The sequence below is a fragment of the Eptatretus burgeri genome, chromosome 12, assembly GCF_056783735.1.
Source record: "Eptatretus burgeri isolate ZD-2024b chromosome 12, Ebu_testis_v1, whole genome shotgun sequence".
In the NCBI taxonomy this organism is placed as follows: domain Eukaryota; kingdom Metazoa; phylum Chordata; class Myxini; order Myxiniformes; family Myxinidae; genus Eptatretus; species Eptatretus burgeri.
Genome location: NC_140972.1, coordinates 57,172,224 through 57,190,875, shown reverse-complemented (window position 1 = coordinate 57,190,875; position 18,652 = coordinate 57,172,224). Strand labels below are relative to the sequence as shown.

At 41.5% G+C, this 18,652-nt stretch overlaps 1 long non-coding RNA gene across 2 annotated transcripts in view; it reads right to left on the bottom strand.

Annotated features, from left to right (window-relative positions):
* Window positions 1-224: 224 nt before the first annotated feature.
* Window positions 225-18,652, bottom strand: part of LOC147015684 (uncharacterized) — a 104,130-nt gene continuing 85,702 nt past the window's right edge. For both annotated transcript variants that reach the window (XR_015049789.1, XR_015049790.1), the window contains one exon: window positions 225-1,806. This is a non-coding gene — a long non-coding RNA (uncharacterized LOC147015684). The remainder of the gene's footprint in view (window positions 1,807-18,652) is intronic.

The following is an 18,652-nucleotide window of genomic DNA, read 5'->3' as shown; positions in this document are numbered from 1 at the left end:
AAATCTGCAGTTTAGCAGTACTTTGTCTCTGAAATTGGCAAATTGTATGGAATCTTCTCCCGAGTGTGCAAGCGCACAGAGGAGTAAGGTAATTATATTTCTCTGTCTGCCTGTCTGGCAGTCAAACAAAATTGAAAATAATTCCAAACAGGAAACTTACTGCTTTATGGGGCATCATAAAGGACACAAACAACAGGCAAGAATAACTAATGTAACATGTTAAATTGGGTGGTGTAAAAGGCGGCGCATCAAGGCGGTAAACTTCAGAAAAATGTTGTTTGTTTTTTACAGCTTTTAATATCTTTATTTTATTTCCATTGGATTATATACATGAACACTGTAGAACACAAATCACCTTTTTGGCACTTTCATAAACCTCCAGTTCAGTAGTACTTGGACAAAATATTATGGCATTTTACATCATCTCGAGTAATTAAATTTGCTGCTTGCTCTCTCAGCTTTGGAGAATACAGGTTCAGAGAAAATGGTGGCTCGTAGGAAATATAGATCATTCTTGGAAACGCAAAGTAAGAGTTAAAAGGACCTATTCCTCAAGGCTGGGTGGGGTGAGGTGTACAATGATCTTTTGTTTAAATATGTACCTTCTCAGGCATCTAGTGTCTTTGGAAGCTATCTCACATGGATGTCCATGAGAAAGGAACAATGTGAAGAAAAAATGAATTGACAACGTACATGGGATTCAATTTGTCTGTCTTCACAGTATATGCGAATCAAAAGGAGACAGACAAGTAACACAGCATAAGTGGGATTCAAACCTTTATTCAAGGTGTCAGAAGACAATTCCCTAAACGACAACACCACAGTGCTTTATCCTGGAAAGATGTCCTTGTTTGGTTTTGAAGCAGCTGAGTCCTGTATGTATTTGTTTCCATGATGATGGTGCTAGCCAGTGGTCTGCCTTAATCAAGGTTCTTTTATGATGTCCCAATTTTTATAAAATTATTAAAGTTACAACTGTCACTTAGTTCAATAGGTTCATTCTGAATTAATGGAATTTGATCTCATCTTGCTTCCCATTTGAGGATATCCATCAATTGCACCTAATGAGGTTGCTTAGATGTTTCTTTACTAAGACGGGTTTTAATGAGGCAAGGTTCTTACATCCTAATGTGATTAACACTATGTAAACCCTCATAGAGAATGAAGCCTTGGTCAGGGTAACACCCCAAGGCCCTAAATATTTAAGCAATGCAGCCTTTTGCACAAAACTGTTAAATTAGCTTTAGTAGATTAAAATGTAGTCATCACGACCTTCTGCCACATGTTATTCCCTGTGACTCATTGTGTAGACCTTAACAGCACAAACAGTTCAAATCCATTGCCTACGTGTTACACACATCTGGTGATTCCTCTTATTTTCTAATTTGCAGAAAACAATACATGAAGCGTAATTTTTTTTCAACAGTAATATAATTGTTTTTGATACATTAAAAACTTCATGTATTTTAAAGGTAGCTACTTGTAATATATGAAATTCATTCATGGTTTATCTTTCTCGCTGACGATGGGCCCTTGCATGTGACATGCGAACAACCTAGGTACATTAACTTGTTTTCGAGTGTATCAGCTGCTGAACTCGACAACAAACACACTCTTAGATAGCAAGTGGTGTAAAATGGTGTCAAGGAGTGTTCAAGAAGACCAGGCCACTGTGACTCACAGTTTAGGGTCGGAATTTGTAATCTTGGCGAAAGATACCGTGGGATCTCTCATCTCTCGTGCTGGTCGACAGGTCCTCCGACTAAACGTCCTTTCGAGGTATCACACGCACATCGATGCCTCGACCTGCATGTGAAACAGGATGACAGTTTATAGCTGGGTTGAGATTCAAACTCAGGCCAGACAGCTCAGTGCTGCATGCACACACCTCTAAGCTATTCTTCCAGCCCAATACTTGAAATATTCTTCAACCTAAACAATAAAACATTACAATCAAACAAAAAATAAAACAAAAATACAGCAAATAAAAAACATTTATAGTGATAATAAAAAATCCCTAAAAGATTATTTTAGTGGATTTGCTCTGAAGTGTGTGAAGTATAAAGATAAATTAGTAGAAACAATTAAATTTCCTCTTCCGTTCAGTACTAGTTTTAGAGCAGAAAAGCAAATGCCTGGGGTAGGCTTTTGTGACCCCGTTGGCATCCCTCAGTAAAAATAAGAAGGCAATTAAATGGCAGTAAGAAAGCACCTTAGAAGCACTTTTATGGTCGAGACTGAAACGCTGTCCTTCAATATTCCGTTCTCCTGCTCTCTCCATAATTGCTGAGTAAACAAATGCAATGTGTCCACCATCTTGGTGGTCTCATGCACATTAACGTTAACTACCTCCATGTGCGTAAACGCACATCATCCAGTAGATTTTGCCAATTGCTTAAGGTGCTTAAAATTGCTACCTTTCGATTGACTGTTTATCCAATTGCTATCTCACATCACAATCAGAAGTCGCTGCAATTCACAAGCAATGGCCTGTGGCCCTCCTCCAAGCGGCCTTGCTTTACCCATATCCAGGACTGATCCCTCGTAACAAAGGCTTAACTTCCATTCTCTTTGTGAGCTCAAAAGAAACGAGGTAATATCTATATCTCAGCGCTAAAGCCACATCAAAGAGCCAATACTGAGCGGATAAAAGTGTCGATTAAAGGAACTAACATCACGTGATCTCTATTTACCTATTCTGCCGTGCACGTGTCTCGCATGCATCCAAACACAGCCATTATATATCAGAAAGCAAAGATAATTTTGTCAACTTTAAGATCACCTAAATCTTTTCCTTGTAGAACAGATATTAACACAAGTAAAACAACTTATAGACCACTCAGAATTACTCTCCTTGTCTTATAAAAAGACTTATTGAACTTCAAAAACTTTTTAACCTGGGGCTTTGACTTGACGTTCAGCAAAAAGTAATTTTATTTATCCATGGCATACCTATCTGCAAAAACACATCTTACAAAAAGCAAAGGAAGAAAATAAAAAGGCCTGTGATCGACATTTTAAGTGCAGTGTATAATTATCCTGTAATATGTTGCATCTGAAGAAGGCTGTTCACCTGAAAATGCAAACTACCTGGTCAATTTGTTTGTTGTGCAGGAGCTGCTCAACCAGACAAAACCACACGCCAATATCGCAAGCAGCGTGATGTGGTGTCATGGAACCTCCAACAGGACAAGATCACTTGCTACCCAGATTCTCGGCAGGAATTTGGAATTTGTTCATGCCATGCTGGTGATAATTCGCATCCTCTTCACGGAGGACACCGTGGGATGTCTAACGCCCACCAACTAATGCTGGCAAACGGGACGCCGAGTTGAACATCCATCCGAGGGACGGCACACACATTGATGATTCACCCTGCCTGTGAAATACCAGGATGACATTTTCTAGCTGGGTCGGGATTCGAACCCTGGCTAGATAGCTTAGAGGCGAGGTATAATTATATTACAATTCGGAAGTGCATTCACAATATTTTGTTTTTCCATATGATCCCACTCCAGTTTGTTAATGAAGAGGAAAGTGACTGAAAGCATTGTGCACTTTGTACAATGCGAAAATAAACATTGCACAAAAACCTTGTATGGAAAATCGATGCAAACAATTATTTTAGCATTATACTTTATAAAGTGGAACGTGTTACTTAGCCCGATGATCAACTACAAGGAGTTTCCTTTTCGCTTCACAGTCAATCACACCTTACAAGAGCCATTACCAGCCTCTTAATTCCACTCTCTGGTGCCTGAACTGTGTTTTATTGACACCATCACCACCACCACCAAAGGTCTCTAAAGTACAGTTCTACAAACGTCTTGCGATGAGAGGCGTTCAAAAGGTTTCTTTGCATGAGATACTCACAATAGATTTTACTTTTGAAAATGTATATATATAATGATAAATTAATATTTCCTAAATAACTATTGTATCTCTTAGTGAGAACTTTTTGAACGCACCAGGTAGTTGTTACCTCCGCCACCAAAGGTGAACCGAGGTTATGTTTTCATCCCTGTCTGTTTGTTTGTTTATTTGTGAATCGGATATCTCAAAAAGTCATGTCGGGGGTGAAATCCAAAAGTCCCGTAAAGTGAAGGGATGGAAAATGGTACAATAATCTTAGAGTCAAAAACTGATTGAGGGTATTAATTCCAGGAAAGAGTATAATTTGAAGCGATGAGTCCGGGCTACATAAGTACACCAAATTTCAAATTAGTCACTTGATGCATAAAAAAAATTCTGGAAAAAAAATCATGGCGAAGGGATGGAATCGATAGAATTGAGAAATCTTAACTTTTATTTTCTTGCCGAGAGTGTATATACATTATAAATATAAATTTAATGAAATCTGTTTTACTGCATTTGTAATCATATGGGAGATGTCTGAATAGCATTTTTTTATATGTACTTTAAGTGAAAGTTCAGTCCCAACCAACTTCTCGGTATAGTACAATGTGAAGGGACGGAAAAAAATGTTCATGTTGTTGATGTGATTTGGTGAAAAATTATTTTGTTCCATATGGTCAAAATTAATTCTGAACAGTTATTTCTGATATGATCTGTCATTACAAATCAAAAATTTACTGGAGGGATGCTTTCAAAAAAAAAAATTGAGCTTTCTAAAAACAGGCTTTTTCGTGTAAAAAAGTCATTTTTTTGGAAAATCATCAAAAAATCATTTTTTTCAAAAAATATGTATGCAATCAATTATTTTGGGATTTAATAAGTTGACTCCTACCAAGATGAGTATGAAGACCAACTTTTACCCAAATTTGATGTCTGGAATATTTCAGAGTCAAAAATGCATTTTTTAAAAATGCTAATGACTTTTGGATTTCACCCTGGACCGCTTCGGACGAAATTTGGTGGAGAGGTTCAGTGTGTGACAAGGACAAAATGATTAGATTTTGATGAAGATCTGAATCCGGCTACTAGACTTTTTATAAGTGATTCTTCACCATTGAGATGTGGTGAAAAATGATATATAGCACGAAATCTCAAAAAGTTGTGGATGGATTATGACAAAAATAGGTAGATGTGTTGGTTAGGTCACAATAATTAGATGTTGGTTAAGGTCCGAATCCAGATCCGGTCGATCAGTGGGATACAAAATGTAAACTGTTCAGCCTGGTGGAGGTATGTGCTCTACCGAGTGCTGTTGTAGTTTTGTTATGAATTGGTTAATACTTGTGACCGAATACCTGCCAAATGATGCAGTAGAGTCGGCTTGCAATGTGTAAACCCATGCCGATCAACTTTTGTGCAGTTGTGACCAAATTGCCTGGAAGCTATCATTCATCAAGAGGTACAAGTCTGTTCACAATTCTCATCCCATTTCAGTTGCTAACCTCCGTCATCGAAGATCGGAGGTTACTGTTTTCACCCCTTTCTGTTTGTTTGTTTGTGAACAGTATTACGGAAAAACTCCTCGACGGATTTCGACGAAACTTGGTGGGGAGATTAGGTATGGTCCAAGGATCATGCCATTAGATTTTGGACTTAGTCCAAAATCCAATATGGCCGCGATGGCGGCCATTTTGAAAAAATATTTGAATTTTTTTTTTTTGCATTTCTACATGTTTTAAGTGATTTCCACCCCCCCCCCCCCCACAAAAAAAAATTGTTAGAGAAAAAATATATATTTTTTTGCAACTTTTTTTGAACAAAATTTGGATTTTTTTTTTTTTGCATTTCTACATGTTATAAGTGATTTCCAACAAAAAACATGCCAAAATTATAATTGCGGCTGATTTTGGAACTTCAGGTGGATATACCCACGTAAAATCAATTTCTGTCTCAAGGAATCAAGTTATGACGAATGAATTGAGTATGTAAAAGTTAAAAGTAAAAGGGAAAGTTGCAAACTCTAACTCTGTGAGCACTGTTGACGTCAAATTGAATGAATAGGATATCAGGTTCACTTGAGTGACCGAGCAGGATTGGCGGCGGAGGTTTTGCACTCTACCGAGTGCTCCCCCTCTAGTTTCATCTGTATTCGCTTGTGAATCATAAATACCTTACACTATCAGCTGAATATGATGCTTTTGGACTAATACTCTATCCATTCCCAAATTGCCTTCTTCTATCCTGCCAAACCTGAGCATGCTCTTTGTACAAAAGTGCCTTTTCCTCTGAAGATGTTGAAATCTTTTCATCTTCCATTATTTTCTCCATTGTTTCATAGTATATAATAATTTAAAAAGAATAATAAATCTCAAACCTATTTTTGCCATCTTATCAAAACTCATAATTCATGCCTTTTTACATTTGGATAGAGGCTCATGAAAGAGCTGAACAACAGAAATGTGTAAGGTTGACATACAAACAGCAAGGTGGTGGATAACAGATGAATGTGGGACATAAAGACGAGCAATGTTAGCTGGAATAGAAAAGTATTCCTGAAGGGGGTAGGGATGGCAATCACCATGAGATGGCAGTGAACTAACATTATGAAGGAGATGATCAGATAAAGAAATGTGATGCTACAGATGGGGGAAAAGGGGCAAAAAATGGAAGGAGGGGGAGTGAAAAGCTTGGACTTGGAAAAGTTGATTACTGGGTTCGTGAATGAACAAATGTGACTCTATGGAGCTGGAATATCATCGATGGTTGTCAGGGCAAAGGATGCAGGGATGCTAGAGAGGCTGTAGAGGATTGAGACGTCACCAAATATATCTGAAGCAAGGGAAGAGTATGCCCGTACTTCAGTAATCTGACAGTAAATCCAGTGATACTCTAAGATTAGCCTCCACTATAGCCAGAAGTACAAGGCTGGGTTCTGGATCCCTGACCCACTGTGTGGATTAGCCCCTTATTGCATAGTGAGAAGTTGAGAAATTGTACAGAGAAAAGGATGGTGCAAACTCTACTTCCTATACCATAAAGATCCACATACGGTGTCAATTACACCACGTATTGTAAGGAAAAACTCAGGTTAAGATAGAGCTTGCAAAGTATCAGAACCATTCCCATTAAAAGTGTTTATACAACATTGTTCCTGGAGTGTTGTGTGATTGTGCCGAATGAGATTGCGGAGATCATTCATGGAATTGATGCAAGGTGCCATTCAAGGATACTCATTCTCTGCAGAATGGCCAACTGTTCATTAATGGCCACCCATCAATTGTACATTGACAACCATGTGAGTGCCACAAAAAACTCAAATGAAGATCAGTTTTCCAAGGTGGAACACTTGCCATATCACCTCTACAAAGTACAAATAACTATTGCAGTGACTCGTCACTGTTTGAGAGGAGTTTGTAAAGAAACCACCGAGACTAATAAGGTTACATTCTTGTCTTGTCATTCAAAAATGATCTCAACAAGAGTCTGTTTTAAAAAAAGCTAAGTGTATATGTAAAAGTAGAATTTACACAATTATTTCATTCCAATGACTGCAAAGTTTATATTTTAATTTTAGCATTTAATATCAGGCCTTTAAAAAGAGCTTGTCCTTAAATTACATGGATTCCTCCGACATAATCACATAATAGACAAATGAACAAAGGACAGCAGAATAAGACCTGCCTTGCTCTGCTATGTCCAAGACCTCAGACCTCCAGGCTGTGACATTTTCAAAAACTAAATTTTGTAATTGGTTCTGTTTTCCAGCCCAATGACCCAAATTAAATTCCTGTGTGAATGCTACAGGTCAACAAAATGTCCTTGAAATAATTTTTATGGTATAGAAGTGCAATGTAATGAGTGTGAAATTCTTAAGGTGGGATGGCAATACCTCTGACAATGAGCTCATGAGTCAAATGTTTTCTCAAAATATTGATTTGGAGGATTCAAAATGACACAAAGCATTGCCAAAATGTGATGCAGGAGTCCATTTTGGGCAGTCATGGGGGTCCTACAGACCGATATCCATCTGAGCCACTAAATGTAACTCTATCAAACCAACATCTAAATCCGGCATGGCATGCCCGCATGGCTTTTGTGTGCTGTGGTGTTTTTCTTTGCCCTTGTTTTGGGAGTTTGGCACCTTAATCCCTAAACGGTGCACGTATCTTGGACTCTCGCAAAGCCTTAGCAGCTCCAGGAAAGGCTGCCTGTAGCCATGGAGGCTGACCCCTGACACCACGGTCCAGTGAGGCACCTTTTTTTTATGTTTTTTAAGGAGAATTGAGGTGATGAGCTGGCAATACACCAGGGAAAGGAACTACTGGATGAACTGCCCATTCTCGAGTTTCATTTTTACATAACTGATAGATATTTTGAAGAGATACTGTGAAAAAAGGAGAAATAATATCTTGAAAACATAGCACAAACATTGTTGCATTCACACAGTTCCTTTCTCATGTGATGTTGCCACGGCTAATGCTACATTTCAATGTGGAAGTGCTTCTGTGACGAGGCACTTGTCGCACGTGTGCATATCACCAAGGCCTCACTCAGTGCACCCAACACCCCCTCCCCCTACCCTGCTCAAATAAATATGTGACCTCAACACATAGAGTACATGGAAACATCATACCAAAATTCCTAATTTAGTGTCTGTCTACCTGTGTGCATTTTTGACCACGATACATTCAGTCATTGCTTATCCAATCTTACAGACAGGGCAAACTCAAGGAAAAACTAACGTTTTTTCCAGTCAAGGTTTTCTCAGTGGATTCATCATCCTGAACCCATACCATTTGATATTGGCTTGGAGGCCACCCAGAATTTTGCCTTAAATTCAATATGGCGGCCAAAATCCAAAATTGCCACCAAAATTACGTTTATGAGATTTATACTGCCTCGCAGTGTTTCCTGTCAAGGTTTTTTCAGTGGTTCTGTCATCCTGAACATATATCCCTTGAGATTAACTTGGGAGCCACCCAGGATTTGGCCTAAAATCCAAGATAGCCGCCAAAAATCAAAATAGCTGCCAAAATTAAATTAATTAGGTTTATACTGCCTTATAGTTTTTCCTGTCAAATTTTTCTCAGCAGTTCCGGCATACTGGACCTATAGCCTTTAAAATTAGCTTGAGGGCCACCCAGGATTTGACCTCAAATCCAAGATAGCCGCCAAAATCATCTTAATTATATTCAAACTACCTCTTAGGTTTTCCTGTCAAAGTTTTCTCAGTGGTTCCGCCATTCCAAACCTATGTCCTTTGTTATTAGCTTGGAGGGCACCCAGGATTTGGCCTCAAATGCAATATGGCCACGAAAAACCAAAATGGCCACCAAAATTGAATTAATAAGGGTTCTCATTTCATGTTAAATTAACTGTTTGTACCTAATATGGGGTTTATAATGGTACGGGAAATTGATTTTGGGGTCTAGAATACTCAACCAAGCTTTATTATCATGTAAATATGCCATTCTCACTCAAAACAGGCCACAAAATGTAAATTGAGATAATATTAACCGCATTTTCTGGTCATCCTACAGTTCAATTCACCAACAAAATGGGTGATACAAACACATAATGAAGATAGAACTGCAAGTCCAGAGTTAATGTTCATTCGCTATTATCCAAGTCACTGTCCGTCTGCGAGTCAGATGAGTGGACTGCTATAATACTGCCAGAAGAGGGAGCCAACTGCTCTTCAATGCTGTCGCTGTCACTTCCAGTACTCTCGTCCCCTCCTGTGCTGTCGTCTCCTTTGTCCTCACTATAGCTGGGTCTCGTTCTTCTCTTCTTCTTTTAGTACTGCAGCATAGCAAACCAATTGTTCGACTTTTCATAAAAGCACCAAAATTGGTACATATGTTGACTAATGTATTCTGAACAATTCTGGATATGGAGCCACTCGAGATTTTGCCTTGGTCAGCTTTAGCAGCCATTTTCCAAAATGGCCCCAATCTACTTTAACAACATGGGATATCTGTCATTGTTATTCTCTTTGTAGGTTTCTCAGAGGTGATAAATACTCCATGTGATGTGCATTTACAAAGGAAAACAATACAAATGTCATTTGTGTTGATTTATTATATTTCCAACCATTGTATCGGGGAAAAATGGTCATTTTATGGGAAAATCCATTTTCGGTGAAAATAAACTATTCCCGGTGGATACCGGTCCATCTGCGTGACATGGCAGAACTTCCACAACAGCATCCAGAGATCTACAATGAGTTCAAGGCAGGCCACTTCACAGTGCAAAAGACCAAGAGGGCATTCTCAGCAATTCCTCTTGACCAAGCGCATGAACAAAACAATGCCCGTGTCAAGGGTAACGAAGGTGCCATTGGCCTGACGGACAATCCCAGTGCTCTGAGGCGCTGGATGGTCGCCGGACCCGAGGTTGCCAGAGTGATCATGGAGTTTGAAGAGGCGAACATGCATCAAAATGCCAATGAGGAGACACGTCACCATGAAGAAACACCGCGTGCACAGGAACCATTTGCCAAAGATGTACAATCACTTGTGGCTGTCATTGAAGAGCTGGGGAATCCCTTCGAGGAGGATAGTCCAGATTTGCTGGTCCTAGACACCAAGGAGATTGCCGATCCTGCAGTGATTGAAACAGTTCGCACTGCCAAGCAGATTGGACAAGAACAGTTTCAGGCATACTCAAAGGATTGCCTCATCGACAGAACCAAGACTATTGACGAGCCTATTAAGAGGAACAAACTCCCTCTCTTCGGAACAAGACAGAAGTCCAAAAGCACCCAAAGGAAAGGAAGCATCTGTGAAGAATGATATGGCCTTATTTGCAAGGCTCTACAAAGGCTGCCAGAACTGCGACGGGAACCTGGACGAGTTCTTCCGTCATGAAAATCAAGCATGCCCTCCCGTGTTATCTGATGCAGGTAAGCTACACTTGGGTAGCAAAAGCGACTTGCTGGTGTGCCTTGAAGGTGTTGCTGAAGCTCAGTCTGATGCATTTGCTGTCACTTCTGTTGTCCTTGACGGCGCCGTCATCGTGCAGATGTTGAAGCCTGGCACTGCCAAGAAATTTGAAGAATATGCCCACCAAGTCTTCATCCCATACGTCGAGGGGCAGCTGCGTCGTGCTTCACGTCTCAACCTCGTTTGGGATAGCTACAAAGATGGCTCCTTGAAGACGGCGACAAGGGAGAAACAAGGAAAAGGGGTGCGACGGCGCGTGGTGAGCACCGCAGCCATACCAGGAAACTGGCAGAGTTTCCTATGTATCGACGCAAACAAGGTGGAGCTCTTCACCTTCCTGTCCGATGTGCTGGTGCAGTCCTTCCATGACGAGGCAAAGGAGCTGGTAGTCACTGATGGTGAAACAGTCATCTGCCTTCCAAGACAGGAAGATGAAAGCTCTCTGGCTTTATGCGATCAATAAGAGGCGGACACTCGCATCATGCTACATGTGGCCCATGCTGCAGAACATGACCACCGTCGGATTCAAGTTCGAACCATAGACACCGACGTCGTCGTCTTTGCGGTGATGGTAGCCCAGGCACTACCATGCATGGATGAACTCTGGATTGCCTTTGGGATGGGCAAGAACGACCGCTACATCCCTGCCCATGAAATAGCTGCCTCCCTCGGTCCACAGAAGGCACGTGCCCTCCCTGTCTTCCACGCCATGACCGGATGTGACACGGTATCAGCATTCGTGGGGCATGGGAAGAAATCTGCCTGGGCCACATGGAACTCATTTCCAGAACTGACAGATTCTCTTGTGACCCTGACCACCACGCCAGTCAACATCCAGGATGACACAATGCACTGCAATGAAAGGTTTGTGGTGCTCCTCTATGACCGCACCAGTCCATATATGGACGTCAACGAGGTCAGAAAGAAACTCTTCACCAAGAGGAACTCCGTCCAGTGCATCCCACCTACCTACGATGCTTTGGAACAGCATGTGAAGAGATCAGTCTTCCAGGGTGGCTATGTCTGGGGGCAGGTCTTGGTCCCTCAACCCGTGCTTCCATCACCAACAAGCTGGGGCTGGCGGCAAACAGAGGATGGGTCCTACGAACCGCTCTGGACCACACTCCATGAGGCTTCAAAAAGCTGCTTCGAGCTGGTGTCGTGCGGCTGAAAAAAAGGCTGTAGAAACCACTGCAAATGCAAGAAGGCTAATCTGCAATGCACTGGACTGTGTGCTTGTGAAGGAGAATGCCAGTAGACAAACGCAGTGGACACAGACTGAGATATTGGCCTAGCTTAGAACGTGCAAATGCAAAGTCGCATTGCTTGTAAAAGTGTTGACTTCTTGATCCAGAGCCAGTACACTTGAGCTCAGAAACTCATATTGTACTAGACTGATGTATGCGTGTACATGTGTCCTGGTAGAATGGTAGTAGACAGTAAACCGTAGCTACTTCAAAGTGAAGTGTGCAATAATTTGACTACATTTTCTGAGTTTGTCATTATCACGATTATCAGTTCCCTTTTCAAAATAGAGTAAAGTATGTAATCTATAATGCAATTTTTGTTGATTCCAAACCCATTGAATGTGATGAATATCATTTGACTCTTGTTCTCCAGGCAATAATGGGTACTTTTCAGCGAAAAGTTTCTGGAGAGCAGCAATTTAATAATGCCTTTAATAATATTTGAATATATTTAATAATCAATCAATATTTAATATTTAATAATCAATATTTAATAATCAAATAATGCCTTTTTTACTGAAAATACTGGCTCATAATATTTGAATACACCTTTTCATGGTCAATTTACTGAATTTTACACTTTCCCTATATCTTCCACCAATACAATAAGAAAATAAGAGCATATCGCCAATTTAGCGAAAGTAGAATGGAGGCCATTTTGGAAAATGGTCGCCGAAGCTGAGCAAGGCACAATCTCGGGTGGCTCCATATCTAGAATTGTTCGGAATACATCATTCTACATGTGTACCAAATTTGGTGCTTTTATGCAAATTTGAACAATTGATCTGAAATATCAGACTATGCTGCAGGACTATTTGGGGGCTGGGCTGTGTCTCTCGTTGTGTCTGCATCATAATTAATGTCACCTGTATGATCGGAAATGATTTGAATGCTTTGTCAAATTGATTTCGATAATATAAGGCTGTGAATTGTGTTACTAAATGACAAACAGGTCTGAAACAGCAAATGGAAACCTTGCATAGCTTTACTATAAATAAATGAGTCAAGTTGCAGGAGTCAAGCATCAAGCATTTTTTAAGTGCTTCTTCACCATTGAGAGATAGGGCCAAAAACGATATAGAACTGTATAGAATGGGTGATATTTAACCTCCGCCATCGAAGATGGACGGAGGTTACTGTTTTCACCCCTGTCTGTTTGTTTGTTTGTTTGTTTGTGAACAGTATTACGGAAAAACTCCTGGATGGATTTCGACGAAACTTGGTGGGGGGGATTAGGTATGGTCTAAGGATCATGCCATTAGATTTTGGACTTGGTCCAAAGTCCAATATGGCCGCTATGGTGGCCATTTTGAAAAAATATTTGAATTTTTGTTTTTGCATTTCTACATGTTTTAAGTGATTTCCAACAACAACAAAAAAATTTGTTAGAGAAAAAAAAAATTTGCACCTTTTTTTTTTCAAAAAAATTTCGATTTTGTTTGAAAAATATTTGAATTTTTTTTTTGCATTTCTACATGCTTTAAGTGATTTCCAACCCCCCAAAAAAATTTGTTAGAGAAAAAAACCCCCAGAAATTTTGCACCTTTTTTTTCAAAAAAATTTCGATTTTATTTTTTTGGCATTTCTACATGCGCGTCGATCTAGTTTAGTTTATTCAATCGTGGTTCAGTAGAGTCTGATCCGTTTTGACCTACAATGAATAGGATATCAGGTTCACTTAAGTGACCCAGCAGTATTTGTGGCGGAGGTTTTGTACTCTACCGAGTGCTCCCCCTCTAGTTCAAAAATGTATTGGGCTTTCTCGTGGATCATGCATTACGTGGTGGAGGTATGCGCTCTACTGAGTGCCCTTCAAGTAAATTATGTAACACACCAGTACACAAAATACACCAAACAAAAGCAGTCCTGGTGAGGAACTGCAATGTCTGATTGCTCTTTTTCTTGTTTAAGAATGTTTTTTTTTATTCCTGTATATACTAGTACATGCCCGTATGTGCATGGCCGTACGTGCGTAGCTGTATGTGCAAAAAAATAAAAATAAAAAAAACTTTCAAACTGTGTGCCAGAAACAACAACCACACAGGCCATTCCTTCACTCTCGTGTGCCCGTACGTGTGTGGCCGTACATGCAAACCAAAAAAACAAAACAAACTCAAACTAGAGGGGGAGCACTCGGGAGAGTGCAAAACCTCCGCCACCAATACTGCTGGGTCACTCAAGTGAACCTTATATCTTCAATTCATTAAATATGTTGTCAACAGTGCTGACAGTTATAGTTCTTTTCTCCAACATTTTTTTTTGGGAGAGGGGGGGTTGGAAATTACTTAAAACATGTAGAAATGCAAAAGAAAAAAATCGAAATTTTGTTGAAAAAAAATTGCAAAAGAATTTTTTTTTCTAACAATTTTTTTTGGGGGGAGGGGACAAAGTCCAAAATCTAATGGCATGATCCTTGGACCATACCAAACCCCCCCACCAAGTTTCGTCAAAATCCGTCGAGGAGTTTTTCCATAATACTGTTCACAAACAAACAAACAAACAAACAGAAAGGGGTGAAAACAGTAACCTCCAATCTTCGATGGCGGAGGTTAACAACCACACAGGCCATTCCTTCGCTCTCCTAAAGGACGAATGGATGGGGGCATTGTGTTTATCTATAAATGCGCATAAGAAATCGAGAAATTATTAGAATACAGTAAGTCATCACTATCCGGAAGTCCGCACGTTGTAACCCGTAATGGGGAACGCGGCTGAGGATCTCTTCCCCAACAGCCATGCCTACGCAGCAACGTGTCCTTTCGATTGACTGTTTATCCAATTGTTATCTCAGCCACGGCGCATAAATTGGTAACTAAATGGCGCATCAGCCACGCCTACGCAGCAAAGTGTTCTGTCATTGGTTTGTTAAATAAATGGCCATAACTTGGGAAGCACTTGTCCATTTAATATCAAACCTTTAAAATACCCCCAAGAGGGAGTGCCGGTCATCTCTGCCAGAGGTCGAAAGTAAGTGACTGTGCCAGACTGGAATAGGGGCAGTTCATAAAGTACGTACGCTCTACTTCCAGGTTTCGAAACCACCCACCCCCCTCTGTATGCAGGCTAGTGACCACCCACCCCCCTCTGTATGCAGGCTAGTGACCACCCACCCCCCTCTGTATGCAGGCTAGTGACCACCAACCCACCCCCCTCTGTATGCAGGCTAGTGACCACCCACCCCCCTCTGTATGCAGGCTAGTGACCAGCAACCCACCCCCCTCTGTATGCAGGCTAGTGACCACCCACCCCCCTCTGTATGCAAGCTAGTGACCACCCACCCGCCTCTGTATGCAGGCTAGTGACCACCCACCCCCCTCTGTATGCAGGCTCGTGACCACCCACTCCCCTCTGTATGCAGGCTGGTGACCACCCCCTCCCCTCTGTATGCAGGCTAGTGACCACCCTCTCCCCTCTGTATGCAGGCTAGTGACCACCCCCTCCCCTCTGTATGCAGGCTCGTGACCACCCACTCCCCTCTGTATGCAGGCTGGTGACCACCCCCTCCCCTCTGTATGCAGGCTAGTGACCACCCCCTCCCCTCTGTATGCAGGCTAGTGACCACCCCCTCCCCTCTGTATGCAGGCTAGTGACCATCCACCCCCTGTGTATGCAGGCTAGTGACCACCCCTCCCCTCTGTATGCAGGCTAGTGACCACCCACCCCCCTCTGTATGCAGGCTAGTGACCACCCCCTCTCCTCTGTATGCAGGCTAGTGACCACCCCCTCCCCTCTGTATGCAGGCTAGTGACCACCCACCCCCTGTGTATGCAGGCTAGTGACCACCCCTCCCCTCTGTATGCAGGCTAGTGACCACCCCCTCCCCTCTGTATGCAGGCTAGTGACCACCCCCTCCCCTCTGTATGCAGGCTAGTGACCACCCACCCACCCCCCTCTGTATGCAGGCTCGTGACCACCCACCCACCCCCCTCATACATCGCTCATCGCTTGCAAAGCCAGCAGTTCCTTATGAACCGATGTTTGTAAGCCATGACGATGCAGTCCCTCATGGTGTAATTTACCTTTTTCTTTTAATATCACAGCACACGTCATTTATGAAAATAAAAGTACAAATTGACATTCAAAACAATGTTAATGTCATAAATGAAAGTAAGTGTGCATATAAACTTGTGTTCCATTGTTTTAGTTAAATCTGACAAAAGCTTCAAATGTAATATTTGTCTCGGAGAGTTCGGGTTCTTAAGTTAATACTTTTGTTTTTGTATGTACGTACTTTATGAACGGCTCATACGGGGAATCAGAACGAAGTTTGAAGGGCTATAAAATTGGAACGAGAGCAAATTTCAAAAAAATGGCTTGTGTTGTTCAAGATAATAGTCCATAGTATCTGAATCACTAATAACATTTGATCTCTCTTGATAAATGAGGGAGGAGATACGATTTGAAATCGACGATTTTCGCAACTTTGACAGCCTCGTGACGTTGACCTCGACCTTGGACGACCTTAAAAGTTATATCGTTGTGCATGTCTCATCAACCTCTATCCATTCCACTATTGGTTATTTGTCTCCACTCGGTTTGATTGTGAACGGACGGACGGACTTCGAGACTGTTATTATTAGGGCATCTCTACTGAGATGATAGAGATGACCTAAAAAGGAACATACTCAGGTCCCCAGCAACATACCTGGCAAGTTTCAATTAGATCGGACCAGTGGTTGTCGAGAAACAGCGGTCACACACACACACACACACACACACACACACACACACACACACACACACACAGACACACAGACAGACACACACAGACACAGACACACCACAGACACACACCACAGACACACACACACACGCACACAGACAGACACACACACACACACACACACCCACAGACACACACCACAGACACACACGCACACACAGACACACACATACACACACACCACAGACACACACACACACGGACAGACACACACAGACACACAGACACACACCCACAGAAACACACACACACACACACCCACCCACAGACACACACACACGCCCACAGACACACACCCACAAACACACACCACAGACACACACACACACACACACAGACACAGACACACACACACACACACACACACACACACACACACACACACACACACACACACATTGCTGGAATTATACATAGATTAGAGTCATTGCGAAAGTAATCCCTCTTGTTTTATTTCTCACTGAATATAATTCCAATTACATATTATAACTAGAGGGGGAGCACTCGGTAGAGTGTAAAACCTCCGCCGCCAATACTGCTAGGTCACTCAAGTGAACCTGATATCCTGTTCATTCAATTTGACGTCAACAGTGCTCACAGAGTTATAGTTTGCAACTTTCCCTTTTACTTTTAACTTTTACATACTCAATTCATTCGTCATTACGAGATTCCTTGAGACACAAATAGATTTACGTGGGTAATCCGTCGAGGAGTTTTTCCGTAATACTGTTCACAAACAAACAAACAAACAAACAAGCAGTCATAGACTGGTACTTACGAAATCGTCAACTTGACCTCTGACCTTGTCTAATAAAAGCTGTCTCTGGAGAAGGTTATGACGCAAACCAGAAGTTTCTACGATGATTCTGTACCAAACCATCAAAAATCGTAACATCGACCGAAGCAAAAATCTCCATTTCTCCACACAATATAATATACCTCAACGTAACTCAACGACGCGTCAGCTCGAGCGTACTGCATCACGTGATGACCCGTGACACGTCGAGTGAAATATTTTTTATACAATCTTAAAACGTCTCCAAAACATCCGATTTTTACCAGAATTTCGACAACCGAGTTTTAAGCGTCCTAAGCGATCGCAAAAACCGAAGACAAAATTAAAATCGAAGTTAAAACGAACTCGTAACGTCGAGCGAAGCAAAAACACTCCATTTCTCCACGTGAATTTACGGAATTATGTTTGACCTCACTGTGACCTTGACCTTTGACCGATTTTGACCAAAATCTAATCAGCACTAGCCATCACGCTCCTGAATCACGTGGTGTAATTTGACATTGGTAGCTTCTTCCGTTCTCGAGTTATCGTGCCTACAAACAGACAAACAAACAAATAAAGCAATGTCACCCCCAGGGTGACCCGTATCTTGCCAAAAGGTGACCACGTGTGACTTCTTTAAGGTCACACTGAGGTGAACAGAGCTGCTATCCACCAGGAGCGACTCCTTGAGGAATATCTGCCTACGAGAGATTCCGATGAGAATCGTTCTACAGAGTAACCATGAAAAATATGCTTTTGCCTCATAACGTCACCAAATGACATCATAATGTCTCAAGCTTGACATATCTAGAAAGCACTCATCGAGGTGTTCAATTTGAGGTACTACACGATATGGTTCCTAAAACTTGAAAATTTGACCTTGGGGTCAAATATGTTTGACCTGAGGCGCTAACCATGAAGGTCAAGGCCAATCGCCACCAAAAATTAATCAGCTGAGCGCCAGACCATGAACTATATTCCCATGAAGTTTGAAGACGATCCGATCAAAATTACTCAAACAAGAAGGGTTTCGTCGACTCCCCTGATTTGCGACAAAGTGACCTTGACCTTTGACCTTCAAAATTTTGTGCACTGAAATTGACCT